The sequence below is a fragment of the Magallana gigas genome, chromosome 1 (assembly GCF_963853765.1).
Source record: "Magallana gigas chromosome 1, xbMagGiga1.1, whole genome shotgun sequence".
Lineage (NCBI taxonomy): Eukaryota > Metazoa > Mollusca > Bivalvia > Ostreida > Ostreidae > Magallana > Magallana gigas.
In genome coordinates this window covers 59,638,531-59,645,939 of record NC_088853.1, presented here as the reverse complement: position 1 = coordinate 59,645,939, position 7,409 = coordinate 59,638,531, and the positions used below count along the sequence as shown (strand labels likewise).

Genomic DNA, 7,409 nt, shown 5'->3' with positions numbered 1-7,409 from the left:
AACAGTTTTGCCAATCACAAACAGTTTAAAGTAATGTAAAACACTGGCGCCATTTTGAAACAATTAAATTGTCAGAGAGTTCCGAATGAAATCTGATGACCGTTTCACACGGTTCCCGCACGCTTTGCTCGAAACTACTTACACTCTTTGCCAGAAACTCTGCACGCTTTGCCCGAAACGCTAAACGGTTTACACGAAACGTTTCTCGCTTTTTTTTGGTGTAGTAGTACGTTTCATGGTCTGTAAATTTTGTTAGCACGCAACAATTCTAAACTTGCACAGTTTTGAAAAAATCAAAAATATTTTTGTCATAAGAATGGTCTCGTCAATTTAAACACATTTTGTTCAACAAGTGATTCCTAAGTTTCTACTGTTCTCGAGATATCTGGAGAAGGTCGTTTAGGGCTAACTTTGTTACTCCTTTTAGGAACCACATTACAAAGAAATAATGGTTGCATGTTGTTAAGTACATTATTTCAAGCATTCTCTGTTTAAAATTGCTTTTCAAAATATTCCACAATTTTGAGTTATTGAAAATCTAAGTTTTGGATTTCTTGCCCCTAAAAATCCCTCATTACATTATAAAAAAAGGTGTAAACGATTGCCATGTATAGGTAAATATTGTTATAAGAAACATAATAACTTCTATAACGTATAACATTTGTTGCATATAAAGAGTTATTAGAGAGGTTTAGCAAACCAACGTGTACGCGTACGTGTACGTGTAGAACGGAAAATATGTGCATTACGTCATCAGTTTGTGTAATGACGAATTTCTACACGTATGTACCCGAATGAACATACGTGTAAATTGCAAAGTACCCGTAAGGTCGAAAATGTAGCCTCTGTTTCCCTGTTGTCTATTAATTTTAAAAAATATGTTAACTTTTCTTAAGCCTGAATATTCAATGCGAATACTGATATCTACCAACATAAATTTTCATTAGCGTTTAATATGTTATTGGAGTTTTAATTCACGCATCTCTTCCTCCAAAACATACAATGGCTCCGTTATATTAATAATTTGCGATAAATAAAAATGTGCATATATGATAAGGTCTACCGTTGGAAATGGACCACCTTATTAATGATATGGAAAAAGAAACAAAAACAATAACGGTCTTCCGTTTCAAACGATGAATAACAAGATGAATACGATGAATAACAAGAGGGTCTTCCGTTGAAGACGGAAGACCTAAATAAGAAAAGGAAATAACGGAAGACCCTAACTAGATTCGATCTCGTTGCGAGCAAACTTTCTAATGTCATTTCAATAAGTTAGAAAATTGAAAAATCTTATAATTCATCCAATGATTTTTAAAAAGATGTCACTTGACGCAGAAATGCAATAGCAGTTAAAAAATTATGTTTTAAAATTACACTGAGGTAATTTTTACACAATTTAAATAAATTGAAATTTTTGAAAAAAAATTAAATTAAACTTTACATGTAGCAACCTATAAAATAATCCAAAACTGCATTGTAGCAACCTCTAATGATACACGGTCCACTAATGATATAATGTTGCATTAGTGGTCAGGATGTTGACCACTAATGATATAATTTTATCATTAACGAAGTACCTAACCGTCCGCTTATGATATAATTTCAGATTTATATCATTAGCGGTCAAAAATCGTAACCTCTAATGATATGGGGAAAACATGTGAAATAAGTACTACCTTGACCACTAATGATATACGTTTACACATTTTCAATTGCATTAGAGGATGGATCTGCAACCTTTAATGATATATTACGATATAATATAATATACCTGCGCTCAATACTTACAAAGGCAAAATATCAAGGAAAATTACGACATTTACATTTGCAAACAAAATTTACTTAAGTGACGTCACAGATGGACATTGGTAACAAATGTTGAGTCTAATATGTTAGACAACCTCTGAATAATGTTGGATAAAGATTTGATATTGATTCGATACAACATAAGAATTGGTTAAATTGGGGAGGGGGGGGGGGGTTCAAGTTATTTAAGGGAGTATTGGACTGACACCAAAGTAATTAATTTTTTTTTAAAATTGGTTCAACAAATAGCATTGCATTTTTTCTAACAAAATATAACAATTTTTTGATAGGTTAATATGTTTGTTTCCATGGTAACGGTATCCAAACATACCCTTGTTGGAAATACTTCCGTTCATCAAAATACACCACTTACAACAGAAATGAAGCAATGCTACATCGTTTAAAGTAATTTTATTTCATTTTTCTTATATGCTATTTATAATACATTGACAGAAGAACAATTTATTAAAAAAAAAATTCTGAAAGCCTCCTCAGTATCATACAATGTGCGACCGAATTTCCTCTGCATGGTTCAAATTTGTTACTTTTTGTGTTGACCTTCAATGCAAAATGGTCAAAAAATCTGTTTTGATATAATTGGAAGTTTTATTTTTGAACTTAAACGAAATAAACAAATGTTATGCTTTCACTGGAAAAGGAGAAACTCATATGTCAATGACTTAGATAAAAAGAAATTGCAATCTGAATTTACTCTGGTCGGTTTTTACAATTTCGCGCCATTTTCACTTGATCACTATTCTAGTGTAGATAAAATAATCAATACCAACTTTTTGTTCAATAAACATTGAGTCAATTAATAATATCTTTACTACAATGCTGGTACTTTATAAAATTCAACAAAAAAGTAAAAAATTATTCATTTAAATCTCAAATTTCCTCTGCTTAACTTGAAATTCCTCTGCTAAAATACAAATTTTTAAACCATTTGCACCTCATAACACTATACCAGGTAGGAACAAAATAATTCTAGTAGGTATAAACAAATAAATATTTAATTTATGATTTGCTACATGTATTATAATTATTTTTTTCAACTCTGAAACATAAAAAAAGATTGAAATCAGCATTACATCATGTACAAAATGCACAGTACAAATGCCGAATATAATTTTAAGCTATTTTGGCAGAACAACATCCATTACTGTTACAACCATATATTATGGTATGAATTTTTTTTTAAACTAATCAAGTTTATACTGGACATTTAACTCCTCACATGTATATGTACAATGTAATAGATCAACAAACTTATACAAATAATGCACCCAAATCAAAAGCCCTTTCAACATTGTTACATGTATTACCAATCTAGCATAACTAATGATGCTGACAATTACCGCTCCAGAACGAACGCTATCAACAATTTTATTATATATCTAACATAAATATTGAAGCAGACAAGAGCACATCCTTGGCTTATCCTTGCAACATCTGCTTTTTATTTGGGCAAAGATGTAGTATAAACATATTTTGAGATACTGTATGAGTTAAAGTTGTGTGTTATTTTTTCACAATATAGATGGTTCCTTAAGATTTCCTTCACATGATAAGCATCCAATGTTTTACCAATATTTGTGTCAATGTTTGTCCGAAGTTTTGAAATCATTGTGCTATATTCATCACCAACTATTGTCTTTATACAAATAGACCCATCATTCACATCCTTGACCATCTCTTCTATCATGTCACTCTCCATGGCCTTCATAGAACTTTCCGTTCCAGTTGATAATACAATCATGTGGAGGAGGTGTTGATTTGGAATTGAGAGACAAAGTACATGTGCGACAGGATTTCGATCTTGTTGAAAAGTTTTCTATTTTTCCAGAAAATGTCCCGATCATAGATGAATGACCTGAAAGATGGGGTATAGCATCAACTTAAATACTTATACATAAAGAAATATCTAAAACCTGTTGTGCCAATCAAACACAAGGATTTCTTAGGATGTACAATTTATGGTTCACAAAGACTAGGCCTCAGACAATTCAGGGTTTATTCAACTACATGTGGTTCGATTTCCATGGCATTCAAAAATTATATAATTTAGAATTTACTGATATAATAAACAAACGTTTTAAATGAATGAAAGACTTTCAATTGGCACACTCAAGCTAGGAGTATTAAAAAGAATAAAATAAATGACAAAAAATATATTGCACAGTGATAATCTCTGGGACTAAGGATTCAGTCAAAATATATATGGAATAATACATTAACTTTTACCTTACTGTATGGGGGCTTTAATTTGTTGATATGAAAGAGTATACCCTTGAAATCCATGAAAATTTAAACCAATCACAGTGATACACTGTACCAAACGAAATTACCCAGTAGTTTATGTACAAGTAATTTATCAAATACCTGATAAACCGTCATGACTTCACTCTCTCTATCTATTCTGCCAACCAGCATATTTCTATGTATAGCTCTTCTTCATTAGAAGATCAATACAGTCTAAAAATGGCCTCGACCATCGGGCTCTCTTAAATGCGTATCTGCTTACATCCCTAATTCCACCAAACTCTTCCACTGTCTCCAACCACAATCAGACATTTGGACAACTTCTTCAAGGTCAACATCTGTAATATTAAGTTACATAATCAGGAATTTTTGCACCATGAGAGAATTTTAAATGGAACACCAGTTGGTTGCAAAGTTGATCAGTAAAAAAAAATATATGCATGTGTACTTGATATTATAAAGGCATAAACAGACTCTAAGGTTAACTCAGATTTAACAAACATAATAATATTTTCTAAGAGAGGAATAGTTAATATAAGACAATGCCTTCTGAAATCTTTACTTTTAAATTACATGTTCTCCAATCAGATAAATGCAAATATTTCAACATGGAGAAGGGCATTGGGCTGTGAAAAGTAATTTTTGAGGGAGCATTATTGTGAAAGACTGAAAGTCACATAAAAGCTCCAGACACTGTAGAGGTGTTTTAACGGGAAAAAAAGATACCATCTGAGGTTGACATTGTACTTGACATCTATTTCACACCTATTTGAAATTTATTTTGCTGTCAATATGTAAATTATGAGTTAATGTGTATACCATAGTGTATATCATTACAGAAAGTGTTCAATCTGTCTTTCTATTTTAAAATACATCTCCAGACGTCATGGGTTTCCAATAGTCTAACTCTTAACCCCACACATAATGGCTGTCAGTTTACAATTCCTATCAAAACTAAATCTTTTTTAACCTCACTCATATATAGCATCAGAAATTACTGATACAAAATCAAAGTCATCATCATTTGCAGTCTCAACTTGTAGCTTATAGTCTGTCCCGAGTTACTGCTTCCATCACTTTTTGATTATTTTTAATAAAAATACACATACTTGTGAAAGAAATGCTGTTGAAGTCGATAAAAGGGAAATATACAGGATATCTTAATTGACAAATTATCATTTTTCACTCATAAAAGTTCACTGGAACAAAAACAAATTTCTTACAGAGATTTATAATGGGAAATGTTGACATCTTTTCTCCATTCGTAAGTACTCCGAACACCTCGAACAATTTTTCAAAGTTATCATCCGGGCTTATTTATGGCTGATGCAATGCAAATGCAAAATCTCAGCAGACTTTTTATTTTGGGATGTGTATTGAAACCCGAAGAGGTAGAGGGGGCGTTTCAAAACATATAATCTGGACATTTTTTATAATAGTGGATGAACGTAGTTTGAACTCAAAGGTATTTATGATTATCGAAGTATCAAGCGAAAAGAAGTGGAAGCAAAAACTCGGGATAGAGTATAAATATAAATTGAATGCCAGATAATTTGACTAATGAATATGCATAGAGACGACAGGAGATTTCGTATGTGTGGTATGACATCATTTTGAACCATGCATTGAAAATCGACTACTGGAAACATCTGATTATCTGAAACATGTGACGACATGATACACATTCTGATATATGTTAGAATTAAGTTTAACTATTTAAATGAGAGACATAAAGAATTCTACTGTGTTCTGATATGTGTATTGAACCATAGTGGCATACTGTCAAAGACTTGTATAAATAATTATAATTATTTTTTTAATTATGAAATTACATCTCAGGTGCTTGGGGCTTTACTAACGAATATGTACGATGCTTACTTTGATAGGCATAGGTATCTTATATATCAATGCTTGCGCTTGTGCATTACAACGCCATAGCATTTATACAAGAAAAAATTAATGATGTCCATACCAATTTTACTTTTACTCTAGTCTCAGCAAGATTCGCCGAAACTGAAAATCTGAAAAAACGTCTATCAAAAACTTTCAGTCTCGACGAACTTAATCCTGCTGAGATTACAAATACTTTTACTCTATCAATGAATGTAAGTCAAACCTGGACATATCGCTTTTGCTGGCGTCGAGTCATCTTCCTCCATCTCCGATGAGAATTTTTCAGCTGTAATATCAAAATATGTGATTGGTCTGACCAAGAGAGCGTCCACGTTCGCACTAGACCATCCCTTTTCTGAGCTTTAGCAACCTTTATGTGGCGATTGGTATTCTCAGCGTTCACAATCAAATCCACGTTTCCTCCGCATTGCCGAAAACTGAACCGATATTTATGTCGTAAAAAAAGAATTTTTGGTTAAATTAACTCTTATTATCATTTATATTCACGATTTATTATTTACAAAACCTATAAAACCCTTTCCACTATAAATTTTATTGTTTAATACCTTAGAATTGAACAAACAGATTTAACGACCGCGAATTGGTTTACGTTATTCAGAGTTGCGCGGTAGATTCAAAATCGTGAGTCCCATACTTCCTTAATCATATTTATAGTCCTTTATTGTAATATACACCATTCTGACATTGCCCCTGACATTTTGCCGTTTTACTTGAGATGAAATAGCCGCATACAGATAAAATACATACAATTTAAGACTTCGTTTGTTTACTTCAAAATCCAAATTGATCATCATTAAACAAACATGAGTTGTGCTAGATACTTTTAGTAGAGGAAAAATTTGGAGAAAAGCAATTTTACAATATTAAAAAAATATTGTCAAACTTTTAGAGGGATTACGTTAACATAAAAAGGTCCAATTGATAAGATTATTTGCTATTGTGGTCTGTAGTACAACTGAATCACTAATTTGTTGTTAAGTTGAATGTGTGGGTTTGTTAATTATAGATAAGAACAAAAAAGAATATTAATTAAAGTTGGTTGAATTTACAACTACTTAAAAACAATAGTGATCATGTCAGTGTAAGAAAGAATATTGACCCGGGTTAAATATTGACCCGTGATAAAATTATATCATTAGTGGTCAACATCCTGACCACTAATGCAACATTATATCATTAGTGGACAGTGCATTATTAGAGGTTGCTACATACCACGTTTTCAATCTAATAAAAAATTAAATGATTGAAGTCGGAAAAATCAACCTTTGAAATGTCAAATCACATAAGTCGGCAAATATAGCGGACAGTATGAAAGAGTTATAGTTTTGAAACTGAAACTTTAATGTACATACATGTACAGTAAGACCGTAAGGAGCAAGTTACAATTCTGTTCAAAGACAGTTTAAAACTCTGAAGTCGGA

General features: G+C 31.9%; 1 long non-coding RNA gene across 1 annotated transcript; it reads right to left on the bottom strand.

Moving 5' to 3' along the window:
• Window positions 1-2,803: 2,803 nt before the first annotated feature.
• On the bottom strand, window positions 2,804-6,392 carry LOC117681407 (uncharacterized). The gene is made up of 3 exons (XR_010711384.1): window positions 6,191-6,392; window positions 4,195-4,412; window positions 2,804-3,685 (listed from the first exon to the last, which is right to left on the bottom strand). It is a non-coding gene; the product is annotated as an uncharacterized lncRNA (long non-coding RNA).
• Window positions 6,393-7,409: the final 1,017 nt, after the last annotated feature.